The following is a 22370-nucleotide window of genomic DNA, read 5'->3' as shown; positions in this document are numbered from 1 at the left end:
GTAACACCAGAGGATTCACAGGAGGACATCATTCATTAAAAAGAGGCTCCGGATCACATTTTCCACATGTGGGGGGACAAATGATGCATTGGGGAGATCTTTGTGTTATGCACTGAGCTCCATAAAAACAGCTCCTTTTCATTGTCAGTGTTTTACCGCCTGCCTCTTGAGTAGCGGAAAATCTTGCCTCAAATCAAAGCCAAGCTCAGTGGTCAAAAATCGAGCTTTCATTAGCAGAAGAATCCGGCAAGTAGAGCCTCCACACTCCAGACTCATCACCTCTTCATTAACACATTAGTCTGTTTTGTTTCCAAGACAGGAAACAAATCCACTGCTACCCATTTAATTTCCATTGTCTCATTGTTGGATGCAAGATGACAAGGACCTTACAGATCTATGAAGAGCTCATCAAAGAGAGTACTTTCCCAGCAGACATTCAGAGTAGGAGGCAGAGAAGAGTTGAGTCACCCAGTTCAGTAAATGCACGGGAGCCTTCTACGCCATTTAGTGCACGCCCCCCCATCATGTGCTACAGGGTTCTTGGGTACGTTTGTAATGTGGAGAGCAGTCCCAGGCAGGCCAAGAATGAATAATCCCATCACTCTTTAAACCGAAATTTCTATCATGGCACCTGAAGTAATGCACCAGATACTGACCCCAGCTTGACCAGCAATGTGCCTGCCACTCTTCCTCATCCTTTCACTTTCTTGACTTTAGATAGGAAGAACAGAACAAGGAGCAAGAGTGTATGGGAGAGAGAGTGGTAGGGCAGAGCATCAGTGGATGAGCCAGGCAGTCTGTCCTCTCCACCAACCTGCCACCTGCAGCAATTGTCTTAGACAGTGGTTCCCAAGGTCTTGCCAGGGCATCGTGGGCTGCTTGCTGCCCCGACAAGGGTGACCACGGTGTGAGCCTCCAAGCAGTGGCAGGAGGCTCAGCGTGGCAGGCAGGGCTGCAGTGCGCAAAAACCATGCGCTGCAAAAAGCCCACCCTCCTGCCGTGACCCTCTTACGCTCTTTCAAGGCTTGCAAAGACCTTCAAACCCGGAAGTGAATGTCCACTTACATCATCGCATGACGGTTTCACTTCCTGATTCCAAGGTTGTCGCAGCCCCAGAAAACTTTGGGAACCACTGGCCTTAGGGGATCTCATCCATGGGCTGGCCCTGTTCTTCCAAGAGAATGGAGACATGGAAGATGTTCAAAACCTTTTCTGGAATTTGGAAAAGCGGGTGCTCCTATTTTACTTAGCAAGGGGAGAGTAACTGGCCCACCTCACCCCAGCAGAGTCTTTTCTAGTGGTTGTCTGCTGGGGTTCTTTTGCGTCTTTTTAGATTGTGAGCCCTTTTGGGGCAGAGAGCAATCAGTTATTGGATTTTCTCTGTAAACCGCTTTGTGAACCTTTCATTGAAAAGCGGTATATAAATACTGTTGTTGTTGCTATTGTTAATAATATGCTGTCACCTCTCATGTTACATGTCATTATTCATCACTGAAAAAATGTGGGGGGGGGGAACAGTTGCAAAGCACTGTCATTTCACCATGTCATACTGTAGACCAGCCATTTTCAACCACTGTGCCGTGGCCTGGTGTGCTGCGAATGGTTCCCAGGTGTGCCGCGGGAATTTGGGAGAGGTTCAGTTATCAATAGTTATCAAATCATTGGGGGATGTGAGCACCCAATGACAGCACAGTGTGCCTTGTCAATTGTCAAAGAGCTGATGGTGTGCCTTGACCATTTTAGTGCTCTGCCAGTGTGCCGCGAGATGAAAAAGATTGAAAATCACTGCTGTAGACCCTCTATATCCATGGGCTCTTCATCAATGAATTAACAGTCCATGGATTGAAAACTTATTAATTTTTTGTCCCACCGACCCTGCTGTAACCTCCTACCAGCTCTCTCTAACTGCAGCACTTGTTTCATTGATGTAAGCCCAGGCAATTTCCACCATTTTCTCAGTGTTACAAGGTCAGACAGGAGCACCTGTGGATTTTGGCATCTGTGTGGGGTCCTGGAACCAAACCCCCACAGATATGGAGGGCCCACTGTATGTATATTTGTTTCCTGTTTTATGATTAAACATGAACAAAACACATATTGTAAATATAAACAACTCCATCACATACACAAAATAGAGTCAAACTCAAACTCAAACAGACCTTTATTGGCATATAATACAGATACAACAGCAAATACAGACCTAAGGTAACTAATACAAAGAAATACATGACAACCAAAGAGGTTCAGGATATTTACCCCGTAAAGATATATTGTCAGATGTTATCTCTTAATTCTTTTTACCACCATTTGCTGTAAATAAACCACCAAAAATAAAGTCAATCAACAGAGTCAAAGCCACTGAAAGAATCATGGTTTACACTGGAAAGTGCTAGAATGCATGACTTTCACCAAATTGCAGAATTCAACGTTTCAAAACCTGTTTGATAAAGAATAGCAGGTTTTTTATTTATTTCTTTTTATTTTTTTCCAATTTGCCAGGAGTTTAAATAGTGCTAGGAGCTCCTATAGTTTTCTAAGCCACTTCATTTTCTTTGTCTTCTAGAGCTTTGCAGAAACTGACAAGGCATTTGTTTTTCATTTGTTTCAAACACACACTTTGTTTATCTAGACCACAGACTTTAAAAACTGATTTAATAGACAGTCCCTTTCTGAGGATCTATTTCAGCTGGATTTCAGACCTCTGAATTTAGAAATTCCTGGACAGGTGAAAAAGAGCACTTGCAATTCCCAGTGGTGTCACTACGGGGATGAATACCGCACCAGCTGACACACACAGGGGTGTGTGTCACCCCAGCCACTACTAGCCAACATTTTTAAAATCTTGGTATTTTGAATAATACCATCATGTTATATATCAATCAATGAGAAATTTCATGCAGAATTCAATGAAATAACCCACGTTGAAATAGCTCTGTTCTATCAAAAGTTATAGCCAAAAGCTCAGTGGGGGAAGGACAATAGTACCTCACCACACCCACTGCCTGGGGCAGTGATTTTCAGCCTTTTTGATCTCGTGGCACACTGCCAAGGCACTAAAATGGCCAAGGTACACCACCAGGTTTTTGACAATTGACAAGGCACACCATGCTGCCAGTGGGGGCTCACATCTCCCATTGGCCCTATTAATAAATGACTTTCCCCCAAATTCCTTCGGTACACCTGTTGACCACTCACTGTGCCATGACACAGTGGTTGAAAATGGCTGGCCTGGGGCATCACCCCACCCTCTCCATGGGAGTAGGTCCAACATACGGGTGACACGCTGGCCTCCCACACCGGGTAACGCAAACCCTTGTGATGCCACTGCTAACCCCACCCTTGAGAAGTGTGAATGCAATATCATAGCCGCACGCTACAGACTTGTTCACTACTCAGTGACAAAGCTCTGAAATGTGAAAAGACAACAAGGGGGGGCAAAAAGCCCCCAAATGCTTTGCCTCCAAGGGCATCACTTCCTGCCAGACAAGAAATGTGTTTCAGTGTTGCTTTGTACAAGACTTTGCACGGTTCTTCATAGCTCACTTTGTGAATGATGTGAGGGTCAGAGGGACAAGTGCAGACTAGAGACACAGAAGAAGAAAAATGGGAAGATGTGAAATGGAGAGAGGCGGAGGGAAAAGGCAGGCTGCCTGTTTGATAAAGAGGACTCTGTCTTAGTCCTTGCAACCCAATAATGCGGTCCAAGCATGCTTGTCCCACACAGTCCAGAGGGACTTACTTCCAGGAAGAGGTGCATGCTATTAAATGTTTTCAGACCCATTTTGTGCAGGAAAATGAAATCACAGGCACCTCCCCGACCGTATCCACAGGGATCCAGCTCCCCTCCCTGCAGATACAGAAACCACGGTTATGGGGAAAACCTATAGGTGCAATGCTCCATGGGCCCCCTAACCCCGTGCACCTCTTGTCTATTACCTTCTGTTTTCTTCATTAACAAACAGTCATGTTTTTTTTCTCTTTTATAGACACTACAAGAGGAAAACGGTATGCAGACTGCCTGCTTCCCCCCCCCTTTTGTAGGGGATGCATACAAATCATGGCTTGTAACCCGTAATAGATTTTTCCTCCAGAAACTTGTCCAATCCCTTTTTAAAGGCATCTAGGCCAGATGCTATCACCACATCCTGTGGCAAGGAGTTCCACAGACCAACCACACGCTGAAAGGTGGGGTGAGGACTGTGTGGTTGGAGAAGGATCCAAGTCTGCTCTGACTTACGAGCTGGAATGTTTGAATGCTGAGCTACACAAAATAACAGCACAGGCACAATGTGTAATGAGACATTTGGCTGATCGTGGCTGATGTTTGAAGCCTGAATGGATGATGTCACTTCTGGCCATGACATCACTTCCAGATTAATGACATCATTTTCAGTGGGTCCCAACAGATTGTCATTCTAAAAAGTGGGTCCCGCTGCTGAAACGTTTGAGAACCACTGCTCTTGGCAACCCCATGGAAGAACGCAGAAGACAGACAAGCTTTTAGCGCATGCGCACAGGGGATTAAATAGCCAAAGATTTCGGAAGCCGAGGCCTCAGTCTCTCCCTTCCATGCACACACACACCCCTTCATCCTTTCTGGGTCACCTGATTAAGCAACTTGGGTAGTGTTCCCTATTACAGCACACCACCAAATGCATTATGTCTTTGTTATGCTAATGCCACAGCGCCACACAATTTAAATAGCACTTCCAGAAAAATTAAGTATGTTCATTGACACAGCGAAATGTTTTCACCCTCTGCGTAACCTTCACAGTTTCTGTACAAAATCTATCAGTCAGTAAACTATTCATCTGTGAATGCTTACCAATTATTATGCTAATGCCTTACAATACGTTACTGCCGATTCTCTCTAAACGCCGGGGAACGCGGTTGTCTGGCAATATCTCACCCATATTATAGCCCTATCAATAAACACCACAACAATTCTTGCAATGGGATTTTCAGCTGCAGAGATGGAACAATGGATATTCTTTCTTCTGGTTACCGTTATTGCTACAATTGGATACAATTCTGTATGCCGAAAGCAATATGTTCTAGAGCCAAGTGGAAACTGTCTTCGGGGTTTCATTTCTGCTTTTGTTCTTTCTAAAAGCATCTCACAGAATATTGGAGTTGGAAGGGATCTTGGAGGTCATCTAGTCCAGCCCCCTGCTCAGCACAAGCAACTACAGAAACTCCAAGAGGTGGCCATCCAGTCCTTGCTTGAAACCTCCAATGATGGTGGTCCTGTATTCTTCATATTTGAACCACTTCAACCAATAGGAAGAGGTGCAAGGGCTTCCCCATCCACAAGACCAACAGTGGCTGTTGTCTTAGCAGACTGGGGGAGGCATCCACCTGCATTTGCCCACCCACCCTCTTCCACCACCTGGATTAAAAAAGGAGAGAACAGAGTGGAGAAATCAGTGTGGAAGAGAGGAGAGGGGTGGGCTAAGCAGTGTTTTCTAAACATTGTTAGCACTGGTACCCACTTTTTAAAACTTCCCACTATCAGGACCCACCTAAGTTTACAAGACTTTTTGAAAAAGGAGATCTAGAAAGAAATGATTTATTTATTTTAAAAAACTCAATTTGTTTCTCGTAATGAGGCAGCCCAAATGAACTTTAATAAATGTTCTCCTTCTCTTCCCAATTCACCCCAGAAATTTTTTTAAAAAAGAATAAAACCCTGTGTGTTTGTGTGCATGCGTTTAACTCTTCATTATTACACAGGCTTGCAAACTGCAGGAGCTCAGCTCTTTGCAGGGCAGTTAGCAGCTATCTTGCAAACTGCATTGGAGGCTCTGCACCGCATTATGCAACCCACCAAAGATTGAGTTGCAACCAAGCCACAGTTTGGGAACCACTGGGCTAGAGTATACCTGTAGCGGCATTGCTAGGGGTGTGAGGGGTGCGGGCGCACCGGGTGACAAGCACAGGGGAATGACACCACCAGTCACCGAAATTTTTTAAATCTTGGTATTCTTGAATACTTCCATCACTTTATATACCTTTTGATGTGTAGTTCCATGTAGAATGCAAGGAAACAAGCCACGTTGAAATATCTCTTATCAAAAGTTAAGTCCAAAAAACCAGAGGAGAGAGATAGTATAACACCATGACCAGCGCCTGGGGTGTTGCCCCACCCACTGCATGGGAGGAGGTTCATCATGGGGGGTGACGTACTGGCTTCCCACACCAGGTGATGCAATCCCTAGTGACTCCACTATATACCTGCCTAAGCTTCAGCGGTGTTGGGGTCTTGAAACTTGGTCAAACAACTGCCAGAATGGCCCAGCTTTACCCCTAAGGCTCAGGAACTTCCCTGAGCTGTTTCAAGGTCATGGCAGCCCACCCCCTTTATCCTCTTTTCCCAGGCAAAACACATCACCTTTACTGTGATTGTCATCAAGTCGCATCATCTTAAAGCCAACAAGGATGACAGGAATGCTTCCTGCCTTCACTCTGAGAATCCTGGAAGGAAAAAAACTGGAATGCTGTCACAGCTGTCTTCAGCCAGTTTGATCACCTCTCCATAAATACCACTGAAATGACCCCAATGAAACCTCACAGGCTGGGCAGCCTTCACCAGGGCTTCTGCCATTGAAAGGCAGAGGTGTCACTAGGGTTCGCATAACCCAGTGCGAGAGCTTATTGCATCACCCCCATGATGGAACTCCTCCTGTACCACACCATACAGGATAAATTACAGCATCATGCACGAAGTCTAAATGCAGTGGCATCATTAGGGTGACATGTGTAACCCTCATTCACTTAATTAGTTAATTAATTAATTATAATTTTTTAATTTTAATATATAGTACAGGTCATCTAACAAATCAAAAACCACCAAATAACCAATAGCCAACTTGATGACACTCACGTAACAGAAAAAAGAATTCTAGTTCTGAGACAAGGAAATGAGAGCTGACTCATACTAACACCCGATTGGTTCCCTGCTGTGCCATAACAACAAATCATTGGCTCTCAGAATCAGTCTCATTGTCAGATTTGAGTTAGGAAAATCCACTTTTTGTTACATAAGCCAGTTGTGTTTTCCTTTTCTGGTTATTTGGCCAGAACGTTTGATAGAATACAGATACTTCACCATGGTTAGTTTCATTGCATTCTGCATTAAATTACCCATCAAATGGAATATAACATGATGGTATTATTCAAAAATACCAAGATTTTCACAATTTAGGCCAGTAGTGGTGTCACCCCTCCTAAGTGTGTCACCTGGTGTGTATACTACAAGTGGTGCCACCCCTGAGGGTGTCACCCAGCGTGCTCCACACCCCTGAGTGACACCACTGTTGAAAGAGATACTGTGCATTGCATTGCTCATCAGCCACAGTAATGTATTCTTGATGTTCAGAGAACCATGTGAATTTGACTAGGCTGAAAGAGGAAGAAGGGAGGGGAAATGCTCCTCGGTTCTGCACGTCAGGCAATAGGGTGGAGGAAGGAAGGGCGCACACACACCACTCGCAGGCACCATTCACAACTTCCTGCTGACATTGGAGGGATGAGTAATGGGCACATTTGGGAGGACTGGTGGGAAGGAAGTGGCCGTTTCCAGGCTCTGAAGCAAGGCTTGGGAGCAGCATTGGAAATGTGCTGGTCTTTTGGAGGGATGGTTTAAAACCCTTAGAGCAGTAGTTCCCAAACTGTGTGCCATGGTACAGGGCACCATGTTGAACTCACAGTGGCGCAGCAAGATGTCCCCAGTGGTCTCTTCTTCCAGCTCCCCTGAGCACCACCATCATGGATTGTGTGGAATCCCACAGGATTTTTGAAAAATCTCATGAGAATCATGCAAGATTTTGCACAATCTAAGATGGCAGTGCCCAGGAGAGATGGGAAGATGGTGATGCCATCTTGGATGATGTGAGATAGCACGAGATTTTGCAAAAATTGTGCGAGATTTTGCACAATCCAAGATGGCAGCATCTGGGAGAGCCGGGAAGCGGCCACTGAGAAAGAATGATGCAATACATTTGGGAACCACCGCCTTAGAGGATCATTTCTAAACTTGGGTGAGAAGCAGGAGTCGGTACACAAAAATGCTGACTCCAACCCCACCCAAGATGGCTTCTGACTCCACAACCCTGGTCAGGAGAACTTCACCAACATCTCCAATTTCGGTTTGACAATCCTTTTAGCTCTAAGCTTTTAGCTCTCCTCTTTATTATTTTCTTTTTCATTAAACTCATTTCTATCCCACATTTCACTAGACAGTCCCAAGGCAAGTAAGATTATAAAAACAATTTACAACAAAATGGCAATTAGAGACAGATAGAAAATAAAACATGACAACAGCAGCAGCAGACACTAGAACAAGTGAAAAGGCTTGAGGGAAACAGGCAAGTCTTAAGTACCTTTTTAAAAGCAAAGAGAGAGGAAGTCTCGGCTCTCTGTACAAGCCAAAAAGACTTGCTCAATGAGGGCACACGGAGAAGAACTTCCCCTGAAGTCCTTAACGGACTGGATGATCCATGTGATAGACAGTAACAAGGACCTAAGCCAGTAATTTCAAAACTTTGATTGTTAGCTACCTTGACCTACAGGGCCATTGGCTGTGGCTACCCATTAGGGCGACAATCCTACACATTGTTTAGGGTGACAGATTTTTCATGAGAATTCTGTGGCTCTCCCGGCTGGTTTCCCCAGCTCCCCAGGGAGCCAAAGGTCATACTTTGGGAACCACTGGCCTAAACCATACAGAGCTTTAAAGGTAACAACCAGCAACTTGAACAGTCTGGAAATGGATGGAAAGCCACCACAGTTCCTGCAGGGTGGGGCAATATCTCACATGACTCCCACCAGCAATGTGGCTGTTCCATTCTAAACTGACTAAAGTTTCTGAATACTTATCAGTCCTCTCATGCACACAGACTATCATCGCCTGCACATTATATGAACACTATCCCAGCATTGGTCTGAGATGACTTTTGGTGCCACCCCTTCTCCAGCTTCCCAGGGCTGGCTTGAGATTTGCATGCCCCATAAGGAGGAATGTAGAAGAGGTGACCAGGCCAGAGGGAGCCTAAACCCCAGCTCCCATGGAGTTTAGCACAGGCCTAACAGTTTTAAGGTGGACCATCCTTATCTACAGGCTTGGCACCTGTGGATGCTGTGCCCACGGCTGGAGGGTCTCAGAAGGCCTCCTGGATGTGACCGGAAGTCACTTCTGGTTGGTGTGGTGACTTTTGGTCATGTTTAAAGGTGTTCTGCAGGGAGGCTGCCTCCCATTGCCTCAGAACACCTCCAGATGCAGCTGGAAGTCACTGGTACCAACTAAAAGTGGCTTCTGGGTCATGTCCAGGAGAAGGCTATACACAACCTCTGGAGGGCCAGGCACAGCTCCCAAGTAAGTTATTGCAGATTTCATTATCAGTTCCTGGACTGGATCCCTGGCAGATACCAAGGTTCCACTATATTTTATTTTTGTATTGTATTTTTTGAGTATTTTGTAAGCTGCCTTGGGCATATGCTTTGGTGGGGTATAAATTCCCCACCAAATGTTTTTTCCATATAAGAAAATATAGGGCCTTGAAGCACAAGTCCCTAGTTGGACTGCACAGTATATCTACATGTTTGAATCAGCCCTCAGTCTTCCTGAAGCTTCATTGGAATGCAGGCCAACAATGTCAGATCTAGCAAAAGATCAGTTGTCAGTTTTACAACCAAGCAGGGTATTGTTCCAAGAACTGCTAAAGAGAGTTTTCTTTTTTATGGAGTTCTGGTTTTTATGGCAAAGTAGAAATCACATTCAATGGAAGGCAAGCAAATTCTGGCCACTGTGAGTATTTCAGTTCACAGTCTCTTATCATCACCCCCCACCAACAGCAAGTTTTCCATAACAGACCCAGTTTCTGCTCAGTGAAACTGGTGGGCTGGGAAACTTCCCTTACAAGGAAGGCTACAACATTTGGGGCTCTTCAGTCTAGAAAGAAGGTATATGAGAGGCGACATGATTGCCCAGGCTATACATTCCAAGTTCCATCAACCTTCTCCTTGTAGGGTTTGTTCTCCAATTTCTCATATAGAAAAATGACTGGCGGTTTACTTGATGGATGGCTGGAGAAACCAACCAAGTCAACACACTTGCCTCTTGAACCCGAAACTGTCACTTCTACTGCATCATAAATTATAGGAATTAGTTGGGTAAATTTTATGAAGTGTCTGCTTTCGACCCTGCACAGGCAGGAGCTGGGGGCCTGGTAAGGATGATTAATGGAGCAGTTAAAATGCGAAACCAGGTATGAAAGGAAACCTCCTCCTCCTCCTCCATCCTCTGTTCCTTGCATTCATGGTAGATAATGTGGATGTTTGCTTGGTGCTGTCATGGAATTACATTTGCTAGCAATTTGTTTACAGTTGTAAACAAGAGAGGTCTTTGAATGATTGGTATCCATGTACATTACAGTGTGCCCTTGATATCCATTTCAGAGGATCTGTTTCAAATTCTGCAGATAACTGAGTCTATGGGGGGCCCTGGCATGGCACCACAACAACTTGCCTGGCGACCATGTCTGGTTGCACACAACACCTGGCCTCCTCACTGTGAGTTACACGAAGTTAGACTAGACGGGTCCTTGGCCTAAACCAGCAGGGCTCTTCTTAAGTGACTAGTTCTCCCACCACCAGTGAGTGAAGCAACTTCCCAACCCAGCAAGGGGCTCGCTCCTTTTGCCTGCAGCCCTTGCTTCAGGACACAGAGAGCCCTAATCCAGCCTCAGCCAGAACCCTGGGAACCTGCCTAAATTCCTTCCATTCTCTCCCCGTTTTTCTTGTCTTCCCATTCCTTCCCACTGCCGCATAACCCCCACTTCTCAAACACCAGCCCTGGCTGCATCAGGTCCCAAATTTTCCGATATGGTCTTTTTCCCTTCTCTTCCCCCTCCATACTTACATCATAACCTGTCCCTTTCCCTTTTAAAGATTCCCTCTTGCCTCTTCTTAAATAGCAGCTGATTACATTTGGGGCCTAGCCAAATGAATGGCTAAGGTAGTGTTTTTCAAATGGTGGGTCAGGACCCACCAGGCGGATCGCGAGACAATTTCTGGTGACCCCCATTCATTTCAATGTGTATTTTATTTTTAAAATGTGGATAGTATTGTAACCTTTGGAATGTCTGGGGAATTTCTTTTTTTAAACAAATCAGCAACTGATTGGGAGGGTTCTTCTTTATTTTAAATAAATTGTTAAACTTATACTTATTGAAAACTTTTAATTACTTGTTTGATTAATTGATCTGATTTTATCGTATGGAGTGATAAAATTTTACTGCTTGATGATGTCACTTTCGGCCATGACATCACTTCCAGGTCAATGACATCACTTCCGGTGGGTCCCAACAGATTGTCATTCTAAAAAGTGGGTACCAGTGCTAAAGAGTTTGAGAACCACTGGGCTAAGAGATACTACACTGCCAGGTATTCCTCTTCCCTGCATTTGTAGATTATCTCCACCAGAAAAGTTCATTGGTTCCACCTTCACTCTCACTTCCCTAGGCTTTTCATGTCTGACCAGTGAGTCAGGCTCCCAGCACATGACGTATGTTACCCCTGTGCACACATGTCTGAAAAGCACACTCAGTGACCTACAAGGTTTTGACTTCCACTGGGGCTTGTTGAGGCTCCTAGCCAAGAAAAGCCATCAAAGGATGCCACCACCCAAAACAAAAGGACCAGGCCATGCAGACCTAAACACAGGGGGTCCATTGTGCATCACCCATATGCATCTTCCCCAACAATAACCCTGTTCAGAGAGAAGCAATGGAAGGAAAGGGTATCTGTTGCACAAACACTGCATGGTCCCTGTCTCATTTTAGGCAGGGATGTCTAAAAACAGTGATCATTATTGAACTTTTCCCCTGAAAGCGAGACCAATAAAGAGAGCTGGGACAACACAGAAAGGAATTGGATTTTGCAGGCTGGCTCTCACTTCTCAAGCACTTCTCAAGCACTATGTGTGTGTGTGTGTGTGTGTGTGTGTGTGTGTGTGTGTGTGTGTGTGCGTGTGTGTGTGTGTGTGTGTGTTCAAAGGGGGGGGGGCTTGTACTGCAGTGTACTTTGGTGCAGCTGGAAAAGCAAAACTCTAAAGTGCCAGCACACAGGATCCGCTGCATGTGATGAGGCCATAAAACCCCAACTATAAAGTTAAATAATTTACCATAAATATCTAGAGCTCTCAAATTATTATCTGCATTACACGCCCAAGACTCGCAACGATCTCTGCATTCAGCCAGCTGCAGATGGCACCGGAGCCAGACAAGAGAGCCCTTGACAAGAATCCGTGGCGATAATTACTCCCGACACAGCTGCGGCTTTTCCCCGACTCCTCCTCTGGTGAAACAGAGATGGGGGAGAGAAGTACCGGTACATACATTTGGGAAAAGAAGGGGGATGTTCACCCATTGGACAATAAGGCATTTAAAATGTAAAGCCAAGACACTTCCCAAAACTCAGGCGGCTGAAGGATGACAAATGACATGCCTAAGTGGAACTCTTGCCTGCCACGGCCAGCAACGAATAAAATCCTCCCCCCCACTGCTGCATGCAGGGCAGCTGAAAGAGTCTACCAATTGCTCTCATTCTGGCTGACACAGTTTGTACCTTTCAAGAAAGGAGAAGCACTTTATCGGACTAGGGAGAGAATTGCAAGTTGTAACAGAAGGACCAGGGCTGGGCACCTCCCACAGGAGACAGTTGTCCATGACTTCCAGCATGATTTAGATGCATGCTTTCTCTGACGTCCCAGAGAATTCAGTGGAATTTACTCCCATATACATGCAAATAGGATCATAACCTGTGAGAGACCGGGTGGAGAGGATCCCGAAAGAATGAGAAAGGTGTGGGTAGATATGGGAGGGGGAAAAAAGATAAGGAGAGGCATGGTTATCTCTGCACATGTGAATTTGAGAGAGAGTATTGTGTGCACATGTACAAGACTGGTTCACATGCCTGAGTGATCTACTTTCCATTGATTTGATATGGTCTGCCATGGAGTCACCTGATCTTTGTCTTGGCTGACACTTTCCACAAAACATTATTGAAATTGTCCTTTGGACTAGAAATTCTTGGCCCCAGTTATTTCCCATCCATAATATGAATTGGCTAATTTCCAAAATTTATTGAGGCTTAATTTCTTAATATTTTTCTATATATGTTTATAAATGGAACTTAATGCTACAGATGCACTCAACTGGCTGAGTAATTCACTTTCAGTTCTTCCTTTTATGCTTGTGTAAGGGGTTATCTGGGTACCACATCCAGATGTACCACTTGATGGCAAGGGACTGGCAAGCATATGGAATAGCTGGAGATCTGAAGATTTATGCCATGGATTCATGGCATACCTTGCCTTTACCTCTGAGCTTTGTGAATGGCTGCATGGGCTTTTTAAGGTGAATCACAGACTGCAGGTTGGGTTTGAGGTGGGTGTCATCTCTTGGCAAGCTGAAGACCACCATCCTTGGACATAAAAGCAGCAAACAAATAGATGTCCTTTTTTTGGAATACAACACCACTATGTTCTGTGGGATATCCCGATATTTATTATCTAGAGTAGTGTTTCCAGAGGCATCTCTAGGGGGAGGTGCTGGGGGTGCAGGTCACAACAGGTGACACACACAGGGGCGTAACACCACTACCGGCCAAAATTTTAAAAATCTTGCTATTTTCGATATATTTTCATGTTATATATCATTTGACGTGTAATTCAATGTTGAATGCAATGAAACAATCAGCATCGAAATATCTCTATTCTATCAAATGTTATAGCCAAAAAAACCAGCAGGGGTGGAGCAATGGTGTATCACCACACCCACTTCCTGGAGCATTGCCCCACCCACTGCATGGGAGGAGGTTCATCATGGGGGTGATATGCTGGCCTTCCACACTACAAACCCTACTGATGTCACTGAGTGTTTCCCAAACAATTTAGCACCTGAACCCACTTTTCAAAATGACACTCTCTCAGGACCCACCTAGCTTTATGAGACTAAAAAAAAAATCTAGAAAGAAATAATATTTTTGTTTGTTTAGATAAGTAACCCCTAGTTTTGAAGACATGTCCCCAAACTACTTGCTATAAGAGGTAATTCAGGTAGAACTCACGTGCATTTTTTCCACCTTCCTGAATATTAGGTCATCACCTACAAAAATTTACAGCCCAATCCCAGGCATGCCTGCTTAGAAGTAAGTCCAATTAGTCAATGAGGCTTACTCCCAACTAAGTGTGGTCATATATCTGAGCTAAGCTCAGTCATATCATTGCTCACCCCTAACTCCAGTTCACTAATGGATAAGTTAAATTGCACCAAGCCCTCCAGATCCATGGGAGGCTGTGCTACTTATGTCCCTTCATGGAGAGAACTGTCAATATTGTCTTCTGGTTTTGACCAAATACAGAATGTCTACTGAGTCAACTTATTCGTGTGTCAACAGACTTCCATCTGGATACCTTTCCAGAAGGTGTCAGAATCCTGCCCTTCCATTTTATATTGCAAACAGATCTTACACAGCAAAGATTAAAGCCTCCTGGTAGATTAAACCACTTCATTATTGTCATCTCATATTCCTTGACCAGAAGCACACACCCAAAACTTCAGTGTTTGCAGCACCAATTCCTATAGGACCCTCACTGAACTCAGGCAGGTGCCCTCCCAGTCAATAGCTGGCAGTACCAGTTTCATTTTTCTAAGAACCTGTGCAGAAGACTACAGCTGGGAAATACATATTCATACAATTGTTCACATTCTGTGTGTGTGATACAAAACATATTTTTAAAGACTGTATATGAGGCACACAGCTAGAGAAGGTTTGTTTTAAATATGCGCTTAATAAACCCTGGTTTTTAAATGTGTAATAGCGTCGATTGCGTTCCAATTAAATACTTATTTGATTCACTTAATTAAGATTGGGACTATAATGAGTTCCAAAACGCTTTGCCTTTCTGGTCTCCAAGACCCACGCACACACTCTCGTCCTCGCTCACTCACTCTATCTCTCTCACACACACAGTCCCTCACAAATTGATGCTTGTTGCAAACACCCCATTTGCCTCTCTAATTAGCTTTGGTAAGCTTCTGAATGGCCATACAGGGTGGGGAGAAGGTAGACACTTCTCAACTATTTCTAAGGGTTTGGTAATGTTTACATGTTCTACAATTCAGAGGAGTCATCCCAGGATGAGATACATATTTTAGAGCAGTGGTTCCCAAACTGTGGGCCCATGGCCCACCAGTGGGTCCCAACCCAATTCTTGGTGGCAATTCTTTGAGACATACAAAATTATGCAGGGAATGGACAGAGTGGATAGGGAGATGCTCTTTACACTCTCACATAATACCAGAACCAGGGGACATCCACTAAAATTGAGTGTTGGGCGGGTTAGGACAGACAAAAGAAAATATTTCTTTACTCAGCGTGTGGTCGGTCTGTGGAACTCCTTGCCACAGGATGTGGTGCTGGCGTCTAGCCTAGACGCCTTTAAAAGGGGATTGGACAAGTTTCTGGAGGAAAAATCCATTATGGGGTACAAGCCATGATGTGTATGCGCAACCTCCTGATTTTAGAAATGGGTTATGTCAGAATGCCAGATGCAGGGGAGGGCACCAGGATGAGGTCTCTTGTTATCTGGTGTGCTCCCTGGGGCATTTGGTGGGCCGCTGTGAGATACAGGAAGCTGGACTAGATGGGCCTATGGCCTGATCCAGTGGGGCTGTTCTTATGTTCTTATGTTCTTATGGTGGGTCACAAAACTGACAATTAGACTAGACCAGTGGGTCTCAAAGCTTTAGCACTGGGACCCACTTTTTAGACTGAGAATCTGTCAGGACCCACCAGAAGTCATGTCATAACTGGAAACGACATCAGCAAGCAGGAAATTTTTTAACAATCCTAGCCTGCAATCTTATCCATGCTAACCCAGGAGTAAGACCCTTTTACTATCATTGTTAAAAGCATATACATAGCAGCCTGTTAAAAGTACTGATCTGTGACATTTCCCCAAATGCAGTCCCACACCATGGTAGCATCAAGTCTAATAGATTAAAAATAAAATATTGAAATGAATGGGGACCCACCTGAAATTGGCTCACTACCTTCCTAGTGGGTCCTGACCCACAGTTTGAGAAACACTGGACCAGGCAATGACTAGACAATTATATGAGACTATGTGCATCAAGGTTAAACTATCTGCTACTTGGATGGAGCTCTATGGCCAAATAAGCTTTATAGCCACTGAGGCTTGAGTAGTTGGCAAAGCGTTTTTTTTCTTTCTTTCTAGGTAGGTCCCGATGCTAAAAAGTTTGGGAACAATTCTTTCAGAAGCGAAAACAGACAAAAGAAGTCCTCCATCCAGTGGGCCCTCCTTATCTGCGGGTTCAGCATTCATGAATCTGAATACAGATTCTGAACCTGCTGCTGGAGGGCCTCAGAGGAACTCTTGGATGTGACCAGAAGTGGCTTCCGAATGCATCCAGGAGGCTTTAGTGGAGGCTGTGACCTCAGGGGTGCTGGGAACAGCCCCCACATAAGCAACTGAAGTGCCACAAGCTCCCTCCCTATAGTTTTCATTATCCATGGAATTCAATATCCGTAGCAGGTCCTGGAACTGATCCCCAGGGCCCACTGTATCTGGAATCCAACTATCCCAAGGTCTTATTATACGTCATGGTTTGTTCTCAAACAACCTCTCAAACAACCAAGTCTCTCAATCTATCTCATGATAGATTTGTTCTCAAAGCAACCTCTGAGAAAGGCACAAAAGGCACAGGAGATGCAAAACCTCGCCACTGCCTTATAACATTGGAAGGAGCAATTCAGCAAAACTGCTGGAGGACATCTTGAAGTCATCTTTCCAAAAGCAGCTATCAGATTGGGGACACAGGCTACGCTGAGGTGATCTGCTCCATCATGATTTTAAGAGGTAATAATGCCCATAATCAAGAAGTTAATGAGGGGACATTATCATGAACCAGAAGGATATGATTGAAGGAGCAAGCAAGATTGGGAAGTTGGAGCAGGAGTCGTGTTACAGCCAAAATAGCACCAGAGTAGATTTCATCATAGTACATGCTGGTCTACTAAACATCATTCAGACTCTTAGGAAGCTTCCATACTGAGTCAGACCACTGGTCCACCTAGCTCAGTATTGTCAATACTCTCCAGGATTTCAGATAGGACTTTTTCCTCTGTCCTATTTATCCATGCCAGGAATTGAGACTGGGACCTTCTGCCTGCAAACATGCAGAGCTCTAGTCCCTTCCTTTTCCCTTCTGAAAGCCTAAGCATCTTAGGATTGCAATTCACTGGGCCCTCAGAATCCATAGGGGATCTGTTCCAGTACCACCTGCAGATACCAAATTCTACAGATAATGAAAGAAGCTGGGGGGGCCTGCATTGACAGACTAGAAGTACCTTTCAGAAGCATCTAGGAGGCCTCCTGATGGAGGCCACACACAACCTCCCCATGTCTCAGAAGGCCTCCTGGACACAATTGGAAGGCATGGTCACGTCCAGGAAGTCTCCAAGGCCCTTCAGCCATGAGCTTGGCACATGCGAATATTCAAATCCACAGGTGCCAAGCCAGTGGATAAGGAAGGCCCACTGTATAGCCATCTATTGAAATGGCATGAAGATTCTACAGCTCTCTTGGTTGCTTGGGATGACATAATGCCAGAAACTTTTGTCTGTGGACCAAGCTATCACTGCTCTAGTCACCAACATTGATACTACCTATGGCACTAGACTGGTCACATGACCCACTCAGAGACTGCCTTTTAAACCCATGTTATCATGGGAGAAAAGGCTGTTGTTGCACCTCTGGTTGACTTCTTGTGCTTACCCCATGCCCTGAATTGCTCAGAGTAAGCCCTGAAGTGCTGGTCAAAGCGCATGGGGAATCCCTGCTCAGTCAGAGTGACATAGAACACTGTGTACATTGTTGATTGGATGGGTTACCCCGATGAGTGCTATTGTTCTCAAAAAGCTTGCTTGTCCAATCATGTGCTTCCATTGTGCTGTACATCATTCCCCCCCCCCTCTATGTGCATGTTGGGAAAGGGATTCCCCAACCACCACAAACTGCCCTGCAGCAAAACCACTGCAGGGCTGGTAACTAGCAGATCCAGGAATGGAGGCCCAGCTGGTGGAGTGGTAGCAGCCTTTTCTCCCATCATAATGAGAGAGCGCATCCATCAATCTCCAGCTGGGTCATCTGGCACCCCTGTATTTGGCCACACTGCAAAATCTTTGTCCAAGAATGCATCACAATGCATTCACTTCCTGGCCATGATGCATTCTGGGGCAACTTTGGGGGAAAGCAGGAAACTCGGAGCAACATAAATGAGGCTGCTATTTTTAACCTTCCCCTTCACTTTCCCTCTTGTTTAAAAAGGTATCACCGGAATCTGCGGAACTGTGGATAACTGAAATTGCGGATATTGGATCCGTGGATACCAGGCCCCACCTACATTATCAAGTTCCATTAACATCCAAAAGCTGATGGTCTCCCTCCACACTCTATGGCTCACATAGGTTTGGCTTCCCTTCCCCCAAACCATAAAGTAACATGCCTTATTTCAGAGAAAAAGCTGAAGCTGGTTTTAACACTTACATATACACCCACATGCTTAAGTAGTTTACATAGTTAAGTGAATGAATGAAAATATGGTTTTCCTATCTTAAAGAGGCTCACAATCTAAACAAAGATACCAGAGAATAGCCCCCTGGAAAAGACACTGAGAGTGCAATCCCAACCATGTGCTTGGCCAGCGCCTGGGAGGGTCGCAAACATGCTGTAAAGCACATTTGCGCATCCTTGAGTGTCAGCTGGGCTGTGCCAGCCTAGCTTGGCCTGCGCAGGAGTCGGGGGGGCATGGGGTGGGGAGGAGGCTGCGAGCGGGCCCGTGGGCAGGCAGTGGAAGAGTGGGGGTGGGGCCAGTACTCAGCACTTGTGCTGGATCCTGACACCATTCCCGGGCAGCACGGCACATCTCCGGCTGCTTGGATCTGCGCTGCCTCTTTAGGTGGCGCAGATCCGAGTAGACTCATTGGGGCTGTGGCAACTCTCCCCAGGGTAAAGGGAAGTGTTTCCCCTTGCCCCAAGCTGAACCGCTTGCAGCCTGAAACCCGCACTGGATACGGGGCAGGCCTGCTGGCCTTCCTGTTCCAGTGTAAGTTAGGATTGCGTTGCCCAACAATTAAAACATTAAAACAAAATCCCAGATCACAATAATTAAAATATAAATTATTGAAAAGCACCAGCCCCCCCCCCCAGTATCAGTAAGAAACCTTCATGAATAAGAAGGACTTAAGAACTACCACTTGAAAGGTGTCTCTTTATTCAGTTAGCAGGTAACAACAGCAAGTGAGAAACTCAAAGAAATGCCAAAGCAAGCTCCAAGGGATTGTTCTCCACAAGCTTATTGGAGATCTTTTGGTTTCTATCTTATGTGGGGGATTGACTGCTGTGAACTGGGGCATGCAAGGCTGTGGTGTCAAAAGGATCAGTGCAACACCCTTAATAACCACAACAGCACCAGAAGCAACAGAGGCAGTTGAGAGACCAGATCAAGTACAGGCACAAGCCTGAGTATGACTCTAACATATTTTTGGGGGGGTGGGGGGGGGAGAAGAGGTTGAGGACTTTGAGCTTGTCTCCAATATAGGTCCAGCCTTTTTATCTGCAGATTTGGGATGCAAACATTCAACTCATCGTGGGTTCTGAACGCACAGTGGACAGCCAGACCAGAGTTCCTGGGTGCAACCAGAGGTCTTCTCCAGTTGCATCTGTGAGACCTTTCTGAGGCCCGTAGAGGTGGCATGCAACCTCTTTAGGCCTCCGAACACCTCCAGACATGACTAGAGAATATCTCAGGTCGCATCCAGAGGTCCTATGGACCGGACCTGCAGACTGGCTTATCCAGGGGTTTCAGTATCCAAAGGGGATCTAGGAATGCATTCCTCATGGATATCAAGGTCCAACTGCATATGTGATCGCTCCACTTTCACTTCGAACAAACTGGGGAGCCCTGCAGATGCTCGCGCAGGGTTCCCCGCAGCCCCAACAGGCTGCTGCAGGGACTGGTGAGTGCATCTCAGTCCCTGCAGCCCCATTAGCGATGCTATCCTGGGAATCGTGCGGCTGCCTCCTCCCTGCCGCCTCGCTGCCCCCGTCCCTTAAGGGGAAAGAGGCCAGGGCCTTCAGGCTGGGGCGTCGTGATGCTCCAGTTTGAAAACCACTGCTGTAGAGAAAGAGCTACACTTACACTTAACACTTACATGCAGTTAATTGGCATTAATTAGCATTAATTATCATAGAATGTCGTTACCTATGAAAGCTTCCATCTGTAGCACAGGAGACACAGACACATATGTACATATATTCAGACACAACAGAAATTAAGAAAGAGAACATTTCCATGCCAAAAAGCAATCAGAGCAGACCTTCATGCCACAGGAGGATGTAGTGTTTTGTAAGATGAGTACAGCTTGCTAGCATGTCAGTCTTTTCTCTGCAAGGAACAAATCCAACAATCCACAGGGAAAGTTCAATCGGTTTCACCACTGCCTGGTCCAGTCCTAACAGTTAAGCAGTGTGTACTTGTACAGTGTATTACGTTTGTAAGCTGGCCGATACAATAGCCAAGCATATTGTACCAACATAGTGAGGCTAATATGTACCAATATGGTGTTTCTAATGACCTGAACAAGGCAGTGTGACAATAGACAAGACTCTTCCCAAATCCTGTCACTTTCACAGAGCAAAGGCATACCTTTTTAAAAAGAACCATTTGCCTGTTCTGGAGCAAGAACCTCAACATCCTCAACTGAAGCAAACATTCCAACAAAATGTTATTATTAAAGAGTTTTTATATACCTCTTTTCAGCAAAATGTAGCTGGCAAAGCAGTTTACATAGCTAAATCAATACATAGCCCCCTGACCCCAAAGGGGTTGCAATTAACAGCAGAATGAGAGACCTGTATATTCCAGAAATGAGATCTTCTTCCATACTTGGGCGTTCCAGGTCTAGAGATCATTACTCTGGGGCAGCCAGTTAACATCCGCAGTGCCAAAAGGGACAAGCCCTCCAAGTGTCAAGTGGATGGCCCTGTTCTTCCCCTTTTCTATAACCCTGGGGAGAAGGGGGTGACTTCCCAGTCAGGGGAGTAATAGGGTACAGTGAAACCCCACCTGGATTTGGAGTTTGGTGAGAGGGTCTCTTTTCTGGTTGATTTTGTGCATGGGTGGGAGTCCTTGCTGAGATAATGTGTTCAGGTGAACAACCCCAAACTGTTTTTATTAGTTTTATTTAGTGCAGTGTTCTTGAACCTTTGGGTCATGACCCCAGAGAGGTTGCAAAGTCTCACTTGGCGAGGGGGGGGGGAGGTCCCTGCAACCTTTCAAAGCCTGTGCAAGAGAGGGCTTGGATCCAATCCAGTAATGGCACTGCCTTCTCAAAAATGAGTTCTTGATATAATCCTGCACAACCTCTCCTCACTTCCTTGCCCCACAGCTCCTAAAGCTGGCCCTGCTTAGGCTGCCACTTCACACAGTTGTTCTGAAGACGTGAGACGTTGTGGGAAAAGGGGCAGGAGGGGATGGCGGGATGGATTGGGTCCCAGAAGGGGTGGGCAGGGTCAATGGTTGGTCCCCAGTCTCATACTTTATTTTGGGGGGTCGTGGTACAAAAATGTTGAAGACCACTGATTTAGTGTTTTATTTCATAAACTCCATTGTTATTTTTAATCAAATTTGTAAGCCGTCTTGGGTATTTGCCTTGACAAATGAAAGGCAGCAGAAAATTTTGTAAATAAATCTGAAAAAAGTGCAAAGAAGACACCAGTAATAGCCACTGGAAAAGATGTCATGGTGGGGTGGAAGAGGGAAGGTGTCCCCTTGTATTTTGCAGGGAGAGAGAAACTATTTTGAAAGGTGCCTCTTTGCCCAGACTGCAGAGGCAAATGAAAGCACTCCTGAAAAAGGGTTCTCCAAATCTCCTATTACAATATACACAAGATCTATGGAAGGATATGGACTCCCATCCCCAAAATGCAAAATAAACAAGTGAAGAAAGTCCACAGTTCATTGTGTCTTCTTGCCACGGAAGCATATGCTGACCTTTACATTGGGAAAAGCATTAACTTGTGAACGGGAGACACATACATTAATTGAGACTTCAGAGTCCTAATTAAAGCACTTTTAAGGAGCATGTGTGAATCGACTCTTTGCTTCTTTATTCTCTTTTCTCTTCCCAGCCACCCCCACACCAGGCTACCAAAGTTGCTATCATCTAAAGGTAGGGGGCTGGCGGCAGCTCTAGACTGCTAAATGCTGCAACATGGAATCCAC

At 45.4% G+C, this 22370-nt stretch overlaps 1 protein-coding gene across 1 annotated transcript in view; it reads right to left on the bottom strand.

The window, feature by feature from the left end:
* Positions 1–22370, bottom strand: part of GRIK3 (glutamate ionotropic receptor kainate type subunit 3) — a 243622-nt gene that overhangs the window by 188077 nt on the left and 33175 nt on the right. The window lies entirely within an intron of this gene.

This window comes from Tiliqua scincoides, chromosome 10 (genome assembly GCF_035046505.1).
Source record: "Tiliqua scincoides isolate rTilSci1 chromosome 10, rTilSci1.hap2, whole genome shotgun sequence".
NCBI lineage: Eukaryota > Metazoa > Chordata > Lepidosauria > Squamata > Scincidae > Tiliqua > Tiliqua scincoides.
The sequence above is the reverse complement of the archived record's forward strand: the minus strand, read 5'-3'. Positions and strand labels throughout refer to the sequence as shown.